The following is a 23,164-nucleotide window of genomic DNA, read 5'->3' on the forward strand; positions in this document are numbered from 1 at the left end:
TACACACGAGATTAGCATACATTCCTTATTTTCCAGAGTTGTAGGTGCTGTAGAAAAACCTAGGATAGCGAAAAGAGAGAGGGAACTGATTATGATGTTTTAATTTTGACATCTCTGAAGATACTAGCTGGTGTGTATCTTGGAGTAGGGTGTGCTGTGAAGACTCTCCCTCAGTTTAAACTAAAAAAAAAAAAAGAAGCCAAAATTGGGTCAGTTCCTCTGATGTGGCCATGTTCCACTCAGTGCCAGTGTGGGACATGAAACTAAGAAGAGGCAAAAGTGACTATGTTTTTCCTGATATCAAGGCCACTTTGGTCCCAAAGGCAAGTAAGAGCAGTGTCAGAGTTGCCATAAATTATGCTCAGCTAATAGTAACCCCCAAGGGATCATTTTAACAGCTGCTCAACTTGGGGAAGACAGGAGAAGGTGGCAAAAAATCAGCTATCCACTTCTACATTACCTAGGAAAGTCTATGCTTGGAGAATCCTCAGGTAGCTGGCTTTTGGAGCTGCTTTGCGCTGAAAGACTGGCACCAAGCAGCCATATCGGAGCCCAGGATTTAAGTTGCTCTAAAATCCAGAACAAGAATTATGATCATTATGACATGTTTTAATTCTAGACTCTGTCATATGTTATGGTTTCAAAAGCTTGAAACAAAACAGAAAAACCTCCTCTAACACAGTCACCTACGTGTTTAAAGGCAGGATTTTAGAGTAATATAATTTCTGGATTATAAATGGATTAATAGTTTTATAAGAGTACCTTATCAAAGACTTGATCAGTCATAGTTGGATCTTTCCTAGTATGCAAATAATCCAATTCAGAGTTCAGTTCTAAGCACTTTAAACCTTTGTGTAATGTATTTCACAAGGGATATTTACATTGACATTCTTTTTACAAGATGTCCACATTTACTTGAAAAGAACCAGGAGTGCCTACCTCCCCACATACTGCAGTTTGGCAACTAATGCCTTCCCTTCAGATTGAAAAAAACCACCATTAGAAATTCTTTTAAATACTGTTTTTCTTACCCTATAATCACTGCTACATTTTCACAGTCAAAGAGGAATGTCTTACTTTCCAACCACAAAGGGTCCATTAAGCAACAATTGTACTTAGGATAAGTTAATTCTTAGACATTTTGAAGATTAAATGAACAATCCTTGTAATACTAAGAAAAGTCCATGAATGAAATCATTGATACATTAATCTACGTCTTTTAGCTTTATGTAATCCTTTATATTCTTTTGAGTGTGTATATGACACATGCTGCTTTAAAGGTAGTAGTAATATTTAGGATTTGCACAAGTATGATTAAAAAAACAACAACCCACACCCTTTGGCCAGATGTGCAGAATGTGTAAACTGTTATAGCTCCTTTGCCTTCTGCCCCGATATGTACTACTTGCAAATTGAACAAAATAGTATTTTTACTGAGAAAAGTATGGTCTGTTGGTTTAAACCTGGGACTAAGAGTCAGATAGTCCTAGGGTACGTCTGCACTACGGGATTATTCCGATTTTACATAAACTGGTTTTATAAAACAGATTGTATAAAGTGGAGTGCACGCAGCCGCACTAAGCACAGTAATTCGGCGGTGTGTGTCCATGGTCCAAGGCTAGCGTCGATTTCCGGAGCGTTGCACTGTAGGTAGCTATTCCATAGCTATCCCATAGTTCCCGCAGTCTCCCCTGCCCCTTAGAATTCTGGGTTGAGAGCACAGTGGCTGATGGGGCAAAAATCGTGGTCACAAGGTGTTCTGGGTAAAGTCGTCAAGTCAATTCCTTCCTCGGGGAAAAGCAACGGCAGACAATCATTTTGCGCCTTTTCCTTGGATTGCCTGGCAGATGCCATAAGCATGGCAACCATGGGGCCCGTTCAGCTTTTTTTTTATACAGTCTGTATGGAAACTGGATCTGTGGACAGAGGCGATAACCCAGGCTACAACAGCAGCATTCATTTGCTTTTGCATGATAGCAGAGACGGTTTATCAGTCGTTCTGTAGCGTCTGCTGCCGGGTAAAATTAGCAATGAGATGACAGTTATCGTCCCTCTGTAACTGTTTGCTGATATCAAATGGTGCCCCCTGGCTGAGATCGGCCAGGGGTGCAAAAGCAAAACTGGGAATGACTGCCCCCCAAGTCAATCCCTCCTTTATGGATTCCTTAAAATACAGTCAGTGCTGCTCAAATATGGGGCAAGTGTCTAGAGAAACTCAGTGTAATCAAGAGAGCAGCAGTGCTCCATGTCAGATCCGCAAAATGATGAGCTACATGCCTTCACGGGGGTGCCCCTGCAACAACCTCACCTGTTGCTTCCCTCCTCCCCCAACTTCCTGGGCTACCATGGCATGTGTCCCCCCCATTTGTGTCCATGAAGTAATAAAGAATGCAGGAATAAGAAACACTGAGTATTTGTAGTGAGATAAAATGAGGGGGAGGCAGCCTCCAAGTGCTTATGACAGTCCAGAGGAATTAAGCGTGCGGGGGGAGAATCGCAGCATGTCGCTGCTATGCTAGTTCGCAGCAGGACAGAATCTTTCTTTAACACGGAAAGGGAGGGGCTGAATTGAAGCTCAGCCCAGTTGCTATGATGAAGACGGTTACCAGCCATCTGTACCATCTACTGGGAATGACCAGGATCATTCCTATTTTTACCCAGGCGCCCCCCCCAGCACCTCACCTCAGGTCAGCCAGGGGTATTCAAGCCAAGTTATCAAGCATAGGAGCACTCACGGGTTTGATAAGGAATAGTTACCAAGTCCTACGCACTCAAAAAAAAAAAAAATAAAAAAAATTTGCCAACTAGGGACGGGAGAGAGCGAATACTGCGCTTCACTGCTGCAGCATCGCGTCTACCAGCAGCATTCAGTAGAACATAAGGTGACATTGAAAAAAGTCAAGAAACGATTTCTCTTTTTTTTCACGGGGGGCGGGGAATAAATTGAGGAGCTATTTCCCGGAACCATGCCCGGACAGTGTTTGAACCTACAGCTTGGCAATGCGCGCGCGGCATGGGACTCAGCCCAAAGAATGCAAATACGGTTTCGGAGACTGTTGTGGATGGTGGAATAAGCTGGAGTCCTCAGTACCGCCTCCTCCATGAGCGTCCATTTGAGTTCTCATGCTATCCGATAACGCTTGTCGACCGCAGCACTGTGTATCCTGGCAGATTTTTTTTTTCAAAACGCTTTGGCATTTCGTTCTTCTGTAAACGGCAGCTCTGATAGAACAGATTTTGTCTTTCCCAATGCAGCGATCAGATCCAGTAATCTCCATACCGGTCCATTGCTGGAGCTCTTTGTTGTATTGGGACTGCGAGTTGCGCACCCATAGCTGTATCAGAGCTCCACCCTGGGCAAACAGTGGAAATGAAAATCTAAATTCTCACAGGGCTTTTCCTGTTACCTGGCCACAGCATCCGAGTTAGATTGCTTTCCAGAAGCGGTCACAGTGGTGCAACTGTGGATACGCAGGCCGAGAGGCCATATTGTCATTTCCGGCCACACTAAACCCTAATCCGATTGGTAATACCGATTTTAGCACTACTCCTCTCGTTGGGGAGGAGTACAGAAACCGATTTAAAGAGCCCTTTATATTGATATAAAGAGCATTGTAGTGTGGACGAGTACAGCGTTAAATCGGTTTAACGCTGCTAAAATCGGTTTAAACGCGTAGTGTAGACCAGGCCCTAGACCTTTCACTTGCCCCCGCTGTAGTTTTGGCAAATCACTCCATCTCTCTGCCTCTGTTTCTTCATCTACAAACGGAATAGTATATACCTGCCCCATATGGAAGAGTAATAAATAGTTAACTTTAAAAATATTACTATTCAAAGAGACCTTGGGTACAAGGTGTTCTGTGTAGTATGGTAATTCTAGCACCAAATGGTTTTCACAAGAACATTTACAAAAATTAATTTAGCAAAATGTGAAACTCACCCCTTTTCTTCACTCCATTCATTTCTGTGAGGTTTGTTTAGAGTCATTATGGGCCATTTAAATGCTAACGTTAAGTACAGACGTTTTGTTAATAAAAACAAAATAAGGACATTCCAATGCAAAACACTCATATTAACATGGCATTGATTCTATGTGTACCCCTTCTGCCAGTGTCAATGGTAGCTACAAAGGCTGGGTTCTAAAACATAGAAGAGTTCTTCTTGGAAAATAACACAACAACTTGCGTGCCCACTCAGTCTTTGATTTCAGCTCTGAGAAAAATAAAATAAACTCTCCAGATCAGTGGTTCTTTCCTACTTGGGAGGACTCTTGAGTTTATTTGGCATCTAAAATAGGAATATTTTAATAAGGGAAAAGGGAACACAGACAAAAGAATAGAGCTGGGTGAAGAAACTTTGATGGAATCATATAGGACGTCAAAAATATAAAAAATGGTTTGCAAAATGAAGTCAATTTCACTGGAATTTTGTTTTGGAAAAAACCATGGAAAGAAAGTTCAGACAGCACCAAAACTGCTAGGAGTTTATCCAAAGCCCATAACCACCACTGCAACCTGCCACAATAAGTGTCCATGGCTGGAAGTCCAACACCCTGATTACCCACAGTTCCACCCAGCTGAAACCCTACTCACAATTTGAGTCAGGGCATATGGTGTGGCCAGTCCTCTGCTGACTCAGCTCTAGTCCAAGCCTGGTTCCATCCCAATGCATAACCCTCTGGTCCAGCCCTTGATTCAACTTGCTTCAGCACTGAATGGGTCAGGGTGCAGTAAAATCTGCTCTGCTCCCCTCTGCCAGCACTGCTGTGGAATCTACTCCACTAGTCCAGAATCTGCATCCCCCTGCTGCTGGTCCAGCCAGTACTCACCAGAAGCTCTCTCTCAACTGCTGTTCCAAGCAGTACTTATGAGCTATCAGCTCTACTCCATAGGCCGTTGCTGGTCTGATCAAGCCTTATCTGTAAACCCTTCCTCACGGTATAAAAGGTCTTCCAGATGATAAAAATCTACAGCAAACTGTATTCTTAGATAAAACCCCTACTCCTTAGACTAAAGTTTTCACCTCTAGAGCAAAGCCTTTTCCCTACCCTAGCTTCATTATCCACCCTTAGTTCACATCTTGTATCCTTATGGTGACCCTCTCACCCAGGGCATGGTTAGCACAGCTTCTATATCCTTTTTTTAGGCAATAAGGATAATTTCGTATCACATGCATTTAGAACAAACTTTAATCAAAACAACAAAACCAAACATGGTAGAATTAGTTATAACAATATGCAAATTAAGCTGACCAGAGTTGGTTTTTCCCCTTCTTATCAACAGAGGGCTCCATCCCCTAAATCTTCTGACCATGAGGCTTGTATATGAATTTAAACTCACAAGTCAAAATATGGGTTACAATTCTCTTAGTAAATAACATTCCTACATTGCACATGCTGTACATATTTATATTTACATGTCACAGCACAGTCATAAAAAATTCCAGGTGTGAGTTAGGTGTTAGCAGTAAATTGTTATATAGCTAATTTTCTGGAAGCTGAATCAGAACTTATAACCATCGTGCATTAGCGGGAGTGTTCACCTTTCATGAATATCCATCTAAAAATCAGGTAAGCTGACTTATTGTGATAAGGCTAGACTAAGTTATTTGTAGGGAATTTATTAATATTTTGTTTAGTACAAGATGAAAGATCACTTGCACCTGCTATATAAGTATGCCCTGAGTTTTCTTATGTTATTTAGCGCAAATCAATGTCTCACATAAAAACATTACTGTGAGTGTTTAGTTAAGGCTAAGATGGTTATATTCACAAATAAGCTCCTATATGTACCATGGAATCAGATGTGGTTATTCATCTCAAATGGTGTTAAGTGCCCTATCTAGTATGTTTCCACTGGATAAGAATTAAATTTTTAAGTGAATTTAGTGGTCGGAAGGGTGGTGGGTGGCATAGATCAACGTTCACTTTGCACTTCCCAGCAATACCTGGCCCAAGCCGGGGAAGCTAGTGATCCAACCAGCAGACCAAATTCAGTGATGAATCCTGGTCACATGCCACCTGAGGCACATTGTACATATGCTAAGAAGCATGGTCAGAGAAAGATATCGGATTAAAAGATCTGGAAACTGAAGTCCTCAGCCAAATAAGTTCATTACATACAGCCTCTCTGTTACAAAAATTTCCCCATATTAGAAAATAATGAAATTCAGTTTTGATTTATTTCATTCCTCCCAAGAAGAAAAGTAAATCTTTAAACCTTTTCTCATCTTGCTGTCTGAATAGAGTCATCATAGAATCATAGAAGATCAGGTTTGGAAGAGACCTCAGAAGGTCATCTAGTCCAACCTCCTGCTCAAAGCAGGACCAACATCAACTAAATCATCCCAGCCAGGGCTTTGTCAAGCTGGGCCTTAAAAACCTTTAAGGATGGAGATTCCACCAACTCCCTAGGTAACCCATTTTAGTGCTTCACCACCCTCCTAGTGAAACTGCATTTCCTAATATCCAACCTAGACCTCCTGCACTGCAACTTGAGACCATTGCTCCTTGTTCTGTCGTCTGCCACCACTGAGAACAGCCAAGCACCATCCTCTTTGGAACCTCCCTTCAGGTAGTTGAAGGCTGCTATCAAATCCCCTCTCACTTCTCTCTTCTGCACACTAAACAAGCCCAGTTCCCTCAGCCTTTCCTAATAACTCATGTGCCCCAGCCCCCTGATCATTTTTGTTGTCCTCTGATGGACTTTCTCTAATTTGTCCACATCCTTTCTTTAATGAGGGGCCCAAAACTGGATGTAATAGTCCAGATGTGACCTCACCAGTGCTAAATAGAGGGGAATAATCTCTTCCCTCAATCTACAGGCAATGCTCCTACTAATGCAGCCCAATATGCTGTTAGCCTTTCTGGCAACAAGGGCACATTGCTGACTCATATCCAGCTTCTTATTCACTGTAATCCCCCGGTCCTTTTCTGCAGAACTGCTGCTTAGCCAGTGTAACCCTCCTGCCTGTCAGAGTTGGGAGCAACAAGGGCCAGGTTCAGTATTTAGGGGTTCCGTTTCAATAACACAATGCAAAACCGGCTTGAGCCCCCACTCAATGATGTGAGGCAATTACATACCACCCCTCTGGGCACCTCTAAGAGGCAATGCTTCCCCTCTCTCAAGCACAGAGTCTGAGTGTTTCAAAAGCCTTTTAATAAAGGAGGGAAACAGTGCGGCATTATCTTGTGGAAACACCACAACTGGATTTATAACATAAATCATGAAAAAAAGACCCATTTCCAAGTAAGTTTGGCAGTGTCCTTTTCCCCTCAGGGTCTCAAGTCCAGCAACCCAACAGTCACCCCACCCATAGTTTCTGACGTTGGTCAATGCAGCCCCCAGAGTTCAGAAGTTCCTCTGCAGAGTTTACCTCCCAGCCTGGGTGGAAGTGGGGGTAGGTATGAGGAGGGGGATCTCATATGGTCCACTGCTTGGGTTGGGCCATGCCTCTCCCTGGAGTTCTGCCGCAGTCTTCACTACCAACTGTGTCTCTCCACCAGTCTATCCACTCCACTTGCCACACCTCTCTGCTATCCGCTCCTCTCCACTAGCCATCCTGCTAGCCACTTTGCCAGCTGCCCTCCTATCTGCTCTGCTTTACTCACCACGCCTCTCCGCTATCCGCTCCTCTCCATTAGTCGTTCTGCTAGCTGCTCACCAACTTGTCTTCAGCCCCCTACCCCCCTACTTAACACAGCTCTCAGCAATCTCGGCTCTTTAGTGACTTCAGCTCTCAGTAATTTTAGCTGGCAGTAGGGAGCCTTTGCTAGTGCACCAATAGCCCGAAGTAGGTTTAATGCCTAGACCCAAGTATCAGTGATTTCATCTCTGCAGCATGTAACAAGACTCCTAATGGAGTCAAAATTAGCTGTATTATTGCACACTGAAAAGAGAAAGGGTAAAAGTGGTGTTTAGGGCCCCATGTTCCTTGCCTAGTGACTGCTACTTAGTTGAGGGCGAGTCCCTCCGTCATAAAATGCCAAGTACAGTTCTACTGTCCTTGATTCCCATAATCAGAATAACAACCATTTATTACTCCTGCCCCAGTAACAAAGAAACTGGGGATCCCCCAGCAGCCAGTGACCATTTGGGCAAGCAGTCCATCATACTAGATAGGGTGAGTGTGCCCATGCAAACAAAATCAGCCCCTAAAGTCCTTTCCATAGCTCACCACCAGATGTTAGGGGAGAGCTCATTCTGACTCTGCTTGCACCAGACAGTCCCCAGCCTGTAGCAGTGCATGGGATTCTTTCATTCTAAGTGCAGGACTCTGCACTTGTCCTTGTTGAATCTCATTAGGTTACCTTACAAGTCCCTGCCTCAGAGCCAGAGGTTAAAATTTTGCAGATTGCCTATACACAGGAATTGTCTGTGTTTAATGTAAATAACCTAAAAAATCTGATTTAGTAAACAAGTGCAAGCCCTTGTGTGGATAGTTATCAGTATGTCCACAAAGTTGCACCATTTAAATACCAGCATTTAATTAAACCAGTTTAACTTTGTGTGTAGACCAGGCCTAAAACTCACTCTCCTGTTTCTGGGCATGATTCCCTGCTATGTTACTCCAGTTTTATGACGGTGTAACTTCAAATGGGGGTAATGCAGGGATGAATGAGACCCTTTGATTTTAAGATTGGAAAATGCCCTTATGAAACAATATTTTCCCCTCTGTATATTTGTAATTTGTATCACTCTTGACTCTGGGTATTTCATTCTACTGTTCACGTTAGGCACTCAGATACCATTGTGAGGGGCAACACTATGAAAAACAAGTAGACAGATGTTGATGTTATTATTGCATATTGCAGTATAAAACTGGAATGCAGGTTCTACAAAAACAGAACTGAACATTGTATATGTTAGAGATTATCCGTGTATTAAGGATAATTTAAACTAACAAGATCACTTTATAAATGTCATGCCTAAGCACCAAAGAATTCCAAAGAAATGCTCCAGCAAAGAAGTTATGCTTTTTTGGAAAACTGTTGCTTGTTTTATTTATTAATATGACCTATATATTAAATAAAACATTATAAGTGATAACACTCTGTCTATAAAAATGCTCAGATAAAATCAAATGGTTTGAAAGTTTAACCGTGGAAAGCTAACATAGTTACATTTTAGAATCAGAGCTACCTCTCTGACTAAAAATTAATTAGGAAGTAAATGCACAGGAATAATCTACTGCAAGGGTCCTGAGGTGCCCCTTCAACTTGCTAGAAAAACTACAGGGCCCAGCGGGGGAGGTGGAGGTGGGGTACTTGGGGCTCCGGGATAAGGGTGGGAACCCTTGGGCATAGGTGTAGTTTGACTTCTGTTTTTTGGGGGGGAAGGGCTGGTGGGGCTCCAGGGAGGGAGCGCCACCACCATCCCCAACTCACTTCAGCAGGCCACTCACCTGTCTGGGCCTGTGTGCCAGAGGCTACTCCCCAAGGGCTCCACTGGGCCAGGAGCTGCCCAGGCAGCTCTGACTAGCTGTTTGAGCAGTCAAAGCGGACTGGGAGCTGAGGAGAAGCCACAATGCCGGCCAGTCACCAGCAGCAGTTGGGGGGATGCCATGTATGCTCACTCCATGGCACCACCAACTAGGGTAGCCAATTTGTTTTGGATGTATTTCTGCAGATTTCATCACATGACATTAATCTTTAATTAAAGATTAACCTTTAATTCCTGGAGACTCCAGGCCAATCTGGGAGGGTTGGCAACCCAACCATCACCCAGAGGAGTCACACACTGCCTGACTCCGGCTTCCCGCTCAAGACCTGGCCAGAGGGTGAGGCCTGAGGGTGGCTGAGGGAGAGGAGGATGAGGAGATGGGGGGGGGGTGCAGTTGCACCCAGGACTTTCCCACTCTGGGTAAGGCACTGCAGTGTAGGGATAACACCCTTGTACTCCCCCAACTCTGCCCATGGGCTCAAGGTTTCTGCTCACACTGAGGTTTCAGCCCCCACTCCCAGCTTCAGCAGGGGGAAGGGGAAAGCTGGAGTTTCAATCCTGCACTGCTTCCCGCTTCAGCCCCGCTTGAGGAACTGGGTTTCAGCGGCGGGGATTCACAGCCCCCCTGAAAGGGCTTGCAGACCACCATGGGGCTGCATACCTGCAGTTGAGAACCACTGATCTACTGGATACTGAAAGGAATGTGGTCTAGAAAACTGAGAACTAAAACCAATACTTGAAAAGCATGCAAGGTGCTCAGAGCAGTCAAAAAGAAGGCCTGTTCCCCTGTTTCATTCTGTCACATATTGTAAAGGTTTGAGAAAACCTTCGTATAAGGTGGTTTCCAGCTGAGACCAGCAGTGGCACAGCTGAATACTGAGTTGTGTGCAAGTGGAGACAGAGCTGTAAGAGCTCTTTCTTTAGGCCAGGAGACACAGGTACATTCCAGACCCTGGGAAGCAGAGCAGTGAGTCTACTCACAAGCTAAGGAGCTATGTGTATATTTAAGAAGTGGACCCAGTTTAGTTGTAGTGCTAGTGCAACCTTTGCTTTATGATCCTAGCTAAAAGCTGTGTAAGCCGCCCACGAGTCCACAGTGCATTCCAGACACAAAACCAGAGCCCAGAGAAAATAGAGGAATTTTGCTGGAACAAGGAACTCTGATTTAAAAATACCATTTTAAATAATTGCCTGATTTCTTTCTATGTGTACTTGAGACATGTAACAGATGGAGATCTCAGACAAATTCAGTCTGTCACCTCTCACAAGTGCTCAATTTACCAAAAAAGAGAGAGAGAGAGAAGGAGATTCCATAAAGGCAAACTTTGTTGTCTCAGAAAACAACCAGGAATATTTCCCTTCCTCTCCTTCCAAATAAATTTATTGAGCAGCTTAATGTATTTCAGTGCCAGACGAAAAGAAGCGCTTAAAGACGATAAAGTCATTGCAGAGAACCTAAATAGATTCTTTGCTTCAGTCTTCACGGCTGAGGATGTTAGGGAGATTCCCAAACTTGAGCTGGCTTTTGTAGGTGATAAATCTGAGGAACTGTCACAGATTGAAGTGTCACTAGAGGAGGTTTTGGAATTAATTGATAAACTCAACATTAACAAGTCACCAGGACCAGATGGCATTCACCCAAGAGTTCTGAAAGAACTCAAATGTGAAGCTTGCGAAACTAATTAACTAAGGTTGTAACCTGTCCTTTAAATCAGCTTTCTGTATACAATGAATGGAAGTTAGATGGTAATGTAACGCCAATATTTAAAAAGGGCTCTAGAAGTGTGATCTGGCAATTACAGACCTAGTAAGTCTTAACGTCGTACTGGCAAATTAGTCGAAACAATAGTTAAGAAAAAAATTGTCAGACACATAGAAAAACATAAACTGTTGAGCAAATGCTCAACATGGTTTCTGTAAAGGGAAATGTGTCTTACCTACATGCTATTAGAGTTCTTTGAAGGGGTCAAAAACAGTGTGGACAAGGGGGATCCAGTTGACATAGTGTTACTTTTAGATTTCGCAGAAAGCCTTTGACAAGGTCCTTCCACCAAAGCGTTCTTACGTTAAATTAAGCTGTCATGGGAATAAAAGGGAAGGTCCTTTCATGGATTTGAGAACTGGTTAAAAGACAGGGAACAAAGGGTAGGAATATTAATGGTAAATTCTCAGAATGGAGAGGGTAACTAGTGTGTTCCCCAAGGGTCAGTCCTAGGACCAATCCTATTCAATTTATTCATAAATGATCTGGAGAAAGGGGGTAAACAGTGAGGTGGCAAAGTTTGCAGATGATACTAAACTGCTCAAGATAGTTAAGACCAAAGCAGACTGTGAAGAACTTCAAAAAGATCTCACAAACTAAGTGATTGGGCAACAAAATGGCAAATGAAATTTAATGTGGATAAATGTAAAGTAATGCACATTGGAAAAAATAACCCCAACTATACATACAATATGATGGGGGCTAATTTAGCTACAAACGAGTCAGGAAAAAGATCTTGGAGTCATCGTGGATAGTTCTCTGAAGATGTCCACGCAGTGTGCAGAGGCTAGTCAAAAAAAGCAAACAGGATGTTAGGAATCATTAAAAAGGGATAGAGAAATAAGACTGAGAATATATTATTGCCCTTATATAAATCCATGGTACACCCACATCTCGAATACTGTGTACAGATGTGTTCTCCTCACCTCAAAAAAAGATATACTGGCACTAGAAAAGGTTCAGAAAAGGCAACTAAAATGATTAGGGGTTTGGAGAGGGTCCATATGAGGAATATGAGGAAAGATTAAAGAGGCTAGGTCTCTTCAGCTTGGAAAAGAGGAGACTAAGCGGGGATATGATAGAGGTATATAAAATCATGAGTGATGTGGAGAAAAGTTATTTACTTACTCCCATAATACAAGAACTAGGGGTCACCAAATGAAATTAATAGGCAGCAAGTTTAAAACAAATAAGAGGAAGATCTTCTTCATGCAGCACACAGTCAACTTGTGGAACTCCTTACCTGAGAAGGTTGTGAAGGCTAGGAGTATAACAGTGTTTAAAAGAGAACTGAATAAATTCATGGTGGTGAAGTCCATAAATGGCTATTAGTCAGGATGGGTAAGGAATGGTGTCCCTAGCGTCTGTTTGTCAGAGGATGGAGATGGATGGCAGGAGAGAGATCACTTGATTATTGCCTGTTAGGTTCACTGTCTCTGGGGCACCTGGTATTGGTCACTGTTGGTAGACAGATACTGGGCTAGATGGACCTTTGGTCTGACCCTGTACGGCTGTTCTTATGTTCTTATGTTCTTATGAATGATCCCTATACAAACAATCAGTAAAGCACTTCATGTTTCTTCTGGGTGAAAGACTCTTTACGGATGGAAGATTAACACACATTCTGCATTGTATTGTTTATACAACTTCAGGTGAGTTCCAGTAATCTGGAAGTGAGCAAGCTGAGTATGTTATGCCTTCCTAGTCCTTAGTGTTTATCATAACTTTGAGGCTTATTCTGATTGTTGTGTTCTTTCTTACGTTGTCTTTATAGTTTATGAAGAAAATGTGGAGAATGAAGCATATTTCCTTTTTACAGCATCTATTTCAACATAGGATTTTGTATATGAAGGCTGCACAACATGGAAGGATAGACCCCAGTACACAGTAATTTAAATTCATAGGACCAGATTCTATTCTTGTTTATACCATGGTATAGCCAGAGTAATTGCATTGACTTCAATGGAGCTACTCCAGCTTTCAGCTGGTGTAAATTAGAATAACCTTAGGGCCTGGCTGGTATGGCTTGTTAAGGGACATTTCACAGCCAAGAACAGAGCACAGATTGTTCCAGCTACACCTCCTCCTTCCCTCAATATACCATCTTTTCCAGGAGCTGCAAAGTGGAGCACTGTAGAACCGTTGCAGCAGTTCTGTCTCACCTGGGAAATTCTCTTAAACCAGGCTAGTTCCTTGACTTTATAGCCCTGTTTACAGTCTGAGCAGCAGGGACAGAGGTTTCAGGACTAGAAAAGTTAGTTCCCAAAGGTCAGCTCACAATCCAAGACCTCTGCATGTGTGAATAGACTCATCTATACATAAATAACCCAGCAGTGAGAGCAGTTCAGCTGCCTACAAGTCATTCCTACTGGCCTACAAAGCACACCTCTTCAGATTTTAACTGCCAATGCCAGATATTAACTAGCAAAATTACACTCCAGGCTTCTGTGCGATGAGGCTGTGAAATTTTGGAGCCGATGTGTCCAGCACACAACACTTACATGGCAAAAGAATAGCCTAGTAACAGGTTTAGCAGGAAGCACAGCACCCAGTGTGATGGTTTCTCAAAAAGTCATCAGCCAACATTGTTCCTGAGGTAGGGAACTCTTCATGTGGCCCTGTTTGCCACAATGCCAAGCTGCTTCTGTCTGCATTCCTTCCAATTTCTGCTCTCCACAAGGTTCTGCACAAGATCAACCAGGGCAAGTGCAAAATGCTGATCATAGCCCCAGATCACTGTGTTGCTAACACAGTTCAAACATTATTGAGTCACTGGTCTGCCTAGCGTAGCGAGATAATGAAACTACTGGCCAAGAATAATCATAAAAGTCATTCCGTGAGGCTGATAGTAGAGCGAGACTTCACATACTGTCTTGAATGGAGATAAGGCGGATATTATTGCTGTTGGGACAATGAAACAACCTGGAGTAAATGTAGAGGGACCCAAAAGAGAGCCATGTGTCTGAAACTCATCCCAGCATACCCTGAAATTTGCTTGTTCAACTCAGATAGGATGAACTCAGATCCAAACCACTCCTGGTTAGAGTTTTGCTCATCTTTAGCAAAAAGTTTACTTCAGAATAATACACAAGGAAAAGCTTTTCTTTAGAAACTTTAATGTATGTCAATTCTCCTCCCCCGCATTCCCTAAAACACTCAACAATGCATTAGATTAAATGTTTAGCTTTTCTCCCTTTTATAATAGGAAGAAATAAACTAGGACTGAGTTCGTAGCCATTTTAAGATTGATGTCCCTCTGTAACAATCTATACCCCTGTATTCAGTCCTTACACACTACTATAATAATCTCTGTATAAAGTATGCTTTGTGAGGTATCATTTTAAAACTCATAATTTGTTGGTCAATATTGTCCTGATAAAATGTGTGTGGAACATTGTATATAAAGTTATAAGATTCCGCCTGTTCCAAACCACAGCGTGGCCCAAACAGAAGTTGGCAAACAAGTCTGTCACAACCAAAAGAAGGCATGCTGTGCTTAATTTGCATTTAAGCAGTAAACAGTCATGAAGCACAAAGGGAGATCCAACAGGTGGGAAAACCGGCAGGATATATCCTCTCCAATAGATTTTCTGTCTCCTGAAACTCGGCTGGAAAAGTTTTCTAAGAGAGGGACTGATACTACAAAAATGAGGGACAAACACTGCCACGGACCCCTCCTCTTCTGCTCTCACTCTGTCCATCGATTGACTATACCAAAAGGAACTAAGAGCATGTGGTAGGAAAAACTTTGGTTTGACTTTAATATAGTTTTTTAAGTTAGGCATTAGTTGCATTTCATCTTTATTGCTCTTGTAACCATTTCTGATTTTTATGTTCCATTACTTATATTCACTTAAATCTCCCTCCTTGTAGTTAATAAACCTGTTTTATTGTTTTATCTAAACCAGTGTGTCTGAAGTGTTTGGGAAACTAACTCCAGTTGGGATAACAGGATTTGTGAATATTTTCTTTTAATAAAATTACAGATTTTATATGAGCTTGCATTGTCCAGGAGAGGTTGGGCAATACAAGACATACATTTCTGGGGGGAAAGTCTGGGTCTAAGTGTGCTGGAGTCACCCTGAAGTATAATTCAGGCTCATGAAACCCTAAATCTGACTGGTAGTTTTCAAGTACAGACAGACATAGCTAGGTGTGACTTATATACTAGAGGCTGCTTGTGAGCAGTCCAGGAGAAGAGGCAAAAACAGCAAAGCAGCATCCAGGTTAGAGGGCAGGGAGGACACAGATACTTATAGTCCAGACTGTAACCTGGTTATGTCACTCACTTTGTACATTCCCTCTTTACATCCAGAGTGACTCCACTGAAATTACACTGGAAATAAATGAAAGATTCTGGCCCCTTCGTGATTAAGAAATATCAACATGTGTTGACAGACCTTAGATAAAGAAGTTGGGGTAGTCATTATGGAGTACTGAGGATAACCACATGGCCTCTATGTGTTCAAGTGATCTGGTGATGCTGTATAAAGCTCTCTTATCTGAAGCAAGATTATTAGCATTCTCCTCTATGTTGGTGGGTTTGTTTTTGTGATCAATTTCACAGATTTGCTGAATAGCAAATGTTCTAGAATAAACAGACTAATAACAGGAGGATATATGGTCAGAGCTCAGAATATGAGTTATATAATTATGTTTCACAAAGCCAAGCATATTCATTAACAAATATTAGGCCTGACCTTGTCATCTTTATAGAGACAAAACTACCATTGACTTCAACACAAGTTTTTGCCCAAATAGGGAGTGCAACACTGGGCTTAGCGTTGCCAGGTGTCTGGTTGAAAAGGGACCCTGGCGGCTCTGGTCAGCACTGCTGACCAGGCCGTTAAAAGTCCAGACGGCAGTGCTGCAGGGTTGAGGCAGACTAGTCCCTACCTGTGCTGGCACCGCTCTGTGTCCCAGAAGCGGCCAGCAGGTCCGGCTCCCAGGTGGTGGTGGGGGTCACAGGGCTCTGCGCGCTGCCCCAGCCCTGAGCACCAGCTCCACACTCCCATTGGCCAGAAACCTGGGTCAATGGGAGCTGGGGGGCAGTGCCTGCAGGTGAGAGCCGCCCGGAGCCTCCTGGCCCACCTGCCTAAGAGCCAGACATGCTGGCTGCTTCTGGGGCACAGCATGATGCCTGGACAGGCAGGGATCCTGCCTTAGCCCTGCTGTGCCGCTGGCCGGGAGCCGCCCGATGTAAGCCTGTGCCCCAACTCCAGCATCAATACCCTTCCCCTGCCCTGAGCCCCCCCAAATCCAGAGCCCCCTTTTATGCCCCAAACCCCTCTTCCCCAGGCCCACCCAAGAGTCCACACCTGCAGCCCAGAGCCCGTACCACCTCCTGCAACCCAACCCCTTGCCTCAACCTGCAGCCCCCACCCACACTCCGAATCCCTCTGCTCCATGCCCCAGTCCGGAGCCCCCTCCTACATCCCAAAACTCTCATCCCCAAATCCACCCCAAAGCCCAACTCTAGCCCAGAGCCCTCACCCCCTCCTGCACCCCAACTCCCTCTCGTAGCCCAGATCCCCCTCCTGCACCCTGAACCCTTAATTTCTGGCCCAGAGCTATTTAATCCCAGAGCCTGCACCCTGATGGTAGGGGACAGCGAGCCACCAAGGGAGGGAGAATGTAGTGAGCAGGGGCAGGGCCTTGGGGAAGGGGCAGGGCTAGAGTGTTTGGTTTTGTGCGATTAGAAAGTTAGCAACCCTAACTAGGCATCAACTTTGAGCTTTATCAGCTCATATGCTATTCACAATTCATTTTAATTTTACCATTTTTACCATTGCTTAATTGATAAACCGTCCTAAAAATAATTAAGCTTCTTTATGCCCATTCCAAAATTACAAGGGCATTTGAAAACAATACCTAGTGCTGGACAAGGAACAATTTGAAAGATAAAGATCAACTTGTGATATTGTGTGTGTTGGAAGGTTAAGGAAAGACGTCTCTTACCATCTGAAAAAGTCATCCAAAGCAATGATTCCGTTCAGTCTGAAAAGCATCTGGATTCTGGGCCAAAATGTTCAAACTTGGATGCTTAAGTTGGACATCTTTTCAAAGCACTGAAGTGATTTCGGAGTACAAGCCCTATTGACTTCCATTGGAACACATGCTCCCAAGTCACTTAAGTGTTTTTGAACATTCCACCCCCCCTCAAATCCATATCTACGTGTCTATCTGAATGGGTCTGCTTTTCAAGGTGTTGAGCATTTGCGGCTCCCATTGAAGTCTATGGACTGTGCAGGTACTCCATACCTCTGAAAATTAGGCCTAAAGTGCCCAGCTGTAGGCAGCCAAGTGTGAAAATGTGTGTGAAAATGTGGGCCTTATTGCTTTACCTCTGTTGTACTAGTGTGCTTGTCTTACTGTTTCAATACACTTGCTTAGTTTGCTTTCCTTTGTCTCTGTCTGCTGTAAAAAGTTTTGCTATCCAGAAATGGCCGAGTGCCTGTTGGTTAGGGATAATGAAATGGAAAGGTTTAGAATAAGCTAATACTCTTCACTCTACAAAAACCACATACATGAGAAACATATGTGGTTCCATCTGCTCTGCAACAGGAGTTAGGATACCTGAGCCAGTGTTAAACAATGTTCTGCTAAGAGCAGGTTAAAATGATTTCAGACTAACTTGCTTTAAACATGGTTTGGTCAGTCAGCACAAATAGTTTTGAAACCATGTCCCCAGGCAGTTTTCCTTGTTTCCCACATGGAAGTTAGGGACCGAGCCTTATATCAGCAGCCACCGGTTAGCTGGTTACTTTCTGTTTCATTGCTATTTATTAAGATAAAACAATTAAAACTAGTCTTCTTTGCAATGAGATCAAGTGACTGCATAAAGTTCAGGTTTCCTGTAAAACAGAGGCATGTACTTTCTGATGGGAATGGATAAACAACCTTCCCTCCCCATTCACATTGCAGTGGTTTCTGTAAATATCTCTGACTACTAGAGATGGGTAGGAGACAGTGGAACAGCTCCAAATTTTGAATGGGAGTGAGAGACTGATTACATCCCTACGGTTATGCCACTCATCTTGGATGTGGGAGAAAGGCAGAGCAAGGACTTGAACCAGGCTCTCCCACTTCCCAGATGAGTGCCCTGTTAGACTGGTCTGGGGTGGGAGTCTCTCTTATGTTGACTAGAAATTCCATCCTGAACCACAGAAATCTTTCTGGCTAAACATTTTTTCACAACTGCAATGTTTCCACAAAAAGCTTCCATTTTGATGAGTCAGCCTTTCTGGGAAAGGCAGCTGGTGGAAAGTTTCACTGGAAAATTCCCAACCAGTTCCACTGTCTACAGAGGGTGCATTCAGACTGATTCAAACAGATTTAAATCTTTTAAAAGATCTAGGTTTGTGTCCCATTAAAAATTTGGGCTGAGTTTCAATTAGGTCACTTGTATTATCAACACCAGTTCAATCCAGCCATCACCTATGAGAAAAAATTGGCAACAAAGCTAGATTAAAGACTGAACATTCAAAATAAACTTACCCGGATTGGTGGGTAGTGTTTGATGTATCGGGGATCGATTTATCACATCTCGTCTGGACACGATAAATCAATCTGCTAATCAACGCCCGTACTACACCTCGGCAGGAGAAGTAAGCGGAGTTAACTCGCCAGCGTGAGGACGGCCAGGTAAGTCGAACTAAGATACTTACGTAAATAGCATAGCTGAAGTTGCGTATCTTAGTTCGAACCCCCCAGCTAGTGTAGCCCAGGCCTTATAAGTATTGTTTATATTAAGATAATGTCTTGTTTAAAAACCAAAGTCATAATGAATTCACTGAATAGACTCCATTCACTAGCGATAAAGTTTTAAATAGTTCAAGCCTTTGCTTAAATAGGTTATAGATACTAGTGATTAATACATTAAATAGCTCCTTTGGGGTGATATTACAACTGAATGCAAATAGAGAAATTATTTCCCCCATTTATTTTGACAGCAAATGCAAATAATGTCAGCCGTGATGTCAATTTCCAAATTTAGGTCAGAGGATTAATTGTTGGGAGCAGGAGTGGCTGTACTCTCCACTTATATGTTGTGCTTCTGTGCAGAAGCCCATCAGCTAGTAGTCATTATAAATGTGATAATACACAGGCATCTGTCTAGTCAAATTTACCTTAGAGACCCTGAATACTGAGCTCCTCCTAAGCCATGGATGTTCTGTCCTATGAAGAGAAAAAATGATAGGAAAAGTAACAACCTTAGCAATTTGTTGGGTTTAAATTCCTGAGTCATAGATATTGACACTAAGATCATTTTTTGATTATTTATAGCTGAACAAGTAGGGGATAGAGGACACAGAATGCCAGGAACAGCAGCTGTTCTTAGCCAGCTCTCTTTGTCAAAACAATGCTGGAAAGCTGCTGACATATGAATATGAAGCATGTCTTGTTTCTATGGAACATCTGCTAGAGGTAATGCACCATGTAGATTCATTTTTTAGAGGTTTATTACAGGATGTGAATAATGAGCCAACAACAATTTTAGAAAGCTCCTCTCCTTATTTGACAGGTTGCTCTAGGAGGAGTTCTAGTTCCATGGTGCAGCTTTTCTCCTGGGCGTCCCCTGAGGAGTGATGCGGCTCTGAACCACCCCAGTGCAGGCCAGTGCCTACAAGACATGCTTGAATTTTTGTGTATTGTTCCCACCTAATTTAGTTTTTAAAGTGAGAGACTTGCACAGCTATAATGATAAAGGAACAACAGATGATATCTCATATAATGGACTTCATCGCTTGCACAGGTCCTGAAAAGTGATTGTAAAATGAAGAGTTTAAGGAATACTGATTACACTGGAGAAATGAAATCTCCATTTATAGTGAGATGCAAGAGAAGTTTTCATTTCCCATAGGTACCAATGATGGCACTGATCATTCCCATGAGCATCACTGATGGAAAACATTTTCCTCTTTTTCAATATTATTATACCAAACAAAAAATATTGAGGAAAACAGTAGCCCTTATAATTTTGCCCAGGAAGACAGCTTATTTTGAAATTGGCTTCAAACTGTGTTAGTTAATTATGGATAACTTACTAAACGGTTTTTGAAACTACCCCAGACAGAAGGGCAGTACATCCATCAAAGTTGCTGAAGGGCATTAGCAGGTCAGAGACCTTCCTCAGCAATGGCTCAAACCTGCACCCATTGACTTCATTAGTGCAGAATCAGGCCTCCAGCGTCCAACATGAGATAGAGATGAAGGAGAACTGTGTGGGGACTGAGTGCTCTGTTGTCTGCTGCAGTCTTCTGTATGTTTGGGTACTTCAGCTAAACCTCTGAACTCTGGAGGCTTCCTCCACAGCTAGATTTATATGGGGTTTGCTAATTTATAACTGGATGTTTCATATAGTGTGCCTACTCCATGACTAGTTTACAGCATGTTTTCACATATTGTTTGGCTGGGTCAGGCTGGAATTTTCACTTCTTTAATGTTATTCTGTATACTGACAATATACAGGTCATAGGAATCAATTTCAACCACCCTTAATATTTCCCTACCTCACTGGGGTGTTGTGAGTTTAATGTTTGTAAAGTGCTTTGAGAACCTCAGATGAAAGGCACCATGGCTCTGAGGCAGCAAATCATTTAAGTATTTGCATAGTCCTATTGATTTCAATGAGTCTACATGTGTGCTTAAGTGCTTTCTTGCTTGGGGCAGGGTGGGACCATATACATAAGAAGCATAGCAAACAAGTATACCATTTGTGAACAGTTGACCACACTTTTCAAGTGTTTGCTGATTTTGGATATCTAGCTTGAGACATCTAGGCTTTAAATTATCAGATGTGCTAAACACTGGCAACTCCCATAATTCTGAAGCTTTCTCTGGGATTACTAATTGTCCTTAATACCCATGCTGGAATAGTGCACTAAACAGCATTAAGTCTCAGAAAGTTATAAATAAGGCAATAAAATTAAAAAAAACACTCAAGGGAAATGAAAAATATTCTCTCAGCAATTTGGAATGTCGAGGTCAAGTTAAATTTTTAAATTAAAAACGGATCTGTTGAAAGAAGTTAATTGTCTCCAGTTTCCTATAGGAAATGCTCACTGTATGATGTTGTCATGCTGTCTAGAGCAGCTCACATCAGTAAGTGCCTACCTCAGGGCAGACTGTCAAAAACAGGGCAGACACCGCAACCTGGAGGTAAGTTCTATAATTAGATTTCTCCAGGCCAGTGACAAAAGTGAATTCCTTCATCATTATAACAGTCTCACCACAACATCACAGACAGTTCCCTTAGACTCTCCAGTCTACCTTGCTGCCCAGGCAAACGGGATTTAGTGATAAATGGTCATCAGACACCAAAAATTGCATCACATTCAGGTTGCTTCCAGTCTCAAAAGATCTGTCACTTACCCCAGACAATGCCTTATACCAAAGACAATGCCTGTAACTAATCTTGTAATACATTATCTAAAGGTTTATTAATTAAGAAAAAGAAATGAGTTATTTGCAAACACACACACACACACACACTCACACAAATGAGTTGCAGTCTAAATTCTAAGAGTGACAGAGTTGTAGCGATATGTCAATTCAAAGTGTCCTTCAGGGCAGACCCAGGAGGTAGCCTGGGGATCTCTGGCTTCAATTTGGTGTCTCTGGCCTGGTGAGAGTTCAAACAGCAAAGAGATGGAAAATTTTCCCATCTTTCTTTCCATCATTCATCTTCCAAGTCCACAGGACAAGCTTCCTTTTATGTAGTATCCAAGGTGTGATAGGACCACTAACTGATTCTTTGTATCACAATGTTCCTTAATGGTCCATCTGATTTTAATAGTTCTTCTGGGAGGCAGAGGGAAACACACTTCCCATCTGAATTTACAAGTTTACAGCAAACATTTTCAAAGTAGAAAGCAAAACTTACATATTTCCTTATAGCAAGACATTACAAGCAAGATTAATGCATGAAGCAACTTACAAACATTCTATAGAGTCAAAACACTAAACCATCCATTTGGAGCAACACTAACACATAAATGAACTGGACCCGTCGCCAGCTATGAGTTTGCCAGTTCTTAGCTAATGCCTGCAACCTTTGCAAGAGCTGGCAGCTGGCCCGCCAACATCACAGACATACTGTATAATAATTACTGAAATATGTTTTATTAAGTCAAGTACGTGTTTTGCAATGGTACTAACTGCCTGATAAGTAAAACATCTCCATAAAGACCTCTGCTCAATGTACGGCTGTGGCTAGAAATGCTAACAATATGTTACATTGCAAAAGGAATGGATGGTGAATAATACAAGGAGTATTATAATGTCCTTTATATAAATCAGTGGCACTGCCACAGCTGGAACATTGAGTACAGTTCTGGTCACCCCATCCCAAAAAGAGTATTGCAGAACTAGAAAAGGTTCAGAGAAGAGCAATGAGAATGATTGAGGGTCTTGAAAAACTCTCAGATGTAGAGAAATTGAAAAGATTGAGATTGTTTACTTTAGAAAGGAGATGAATAAGAGGAGCCATGCTAAAAGTATTCATCAGCTCTCAACCATTCATTATTATAGCCTAGAAGCATCTGTCCTCCCTGTCTCATAACAAGACCAAGGGGACATTGAATGAAATTAAAAGGTGGGAAATTAATAATAATAATAATAATAATAATAATAATAAAAAAAAATGAAATAAAATACTCTGTCACACAATAAAATGTGGAAGACACTAAAGCCAATAACTTAATAAGAGACATGAAGGGACTGGATATTTATATGGATATCAAGACTATCCAGACTTATAATTAATGACAACAAACATTTTGGAGGAGATATTAAACCTTGGGCTTCAGGGTCAGAGCCAATATCTAACTATTAGAGACCAGGATGAGACCTATATAGGTGGGCAGATTATCCCTCATCTGTCTGCTGCAGGTTTCTTACACTAGCCCCTGAAGCATCTGGCACTGGCCACTGTCAGAGACAGGATATTTGTCTAGTCTAG

General features: G+C 42.4%; 1 protein-coding gene and 1 long non-coding RNA gene across 2 annotated transcripts in view; both read left to right on the forward strand.

Annotated features, from left to right (window-relative positions):
- Positions 1-23,164, forward strand: part of MFSD14A (major facilitator superfamily domain containing 14A) — a 187,379-nt gene that overhangs the window by 127,399 nt on the left and 36,816 nt on the right. The gene's annotated exons all lie outside the window — the stretch shown is intronic.
- LOC116839217 (uncharacterized) lies at positions 18,528-20,823 on the forward strand. The gene is made up of 3 exons (XR_004377076.2): positions 18,528-18,846; positions 19,489-19,629; positions 19,727-20,823. It is a non-coding gene; the product is annotated as an uncharacterized LOC116839217 (long non-coding RNA).

This window comes from Chelonoidis abingdonii, chromosome 7 (genome assembly GCF_003597395.2).
Source record: "Chelonoidis abingdonii isolate Lonesome George chromosome 7, CheloAbing_2.0, whole genome shotgun sequence".
Lineage (NCBI taxonomy): Eukaryota > Metazoa > Chordata > Testudines > Testudinidae > Chelonoidis > Chelonoidis abingdonii.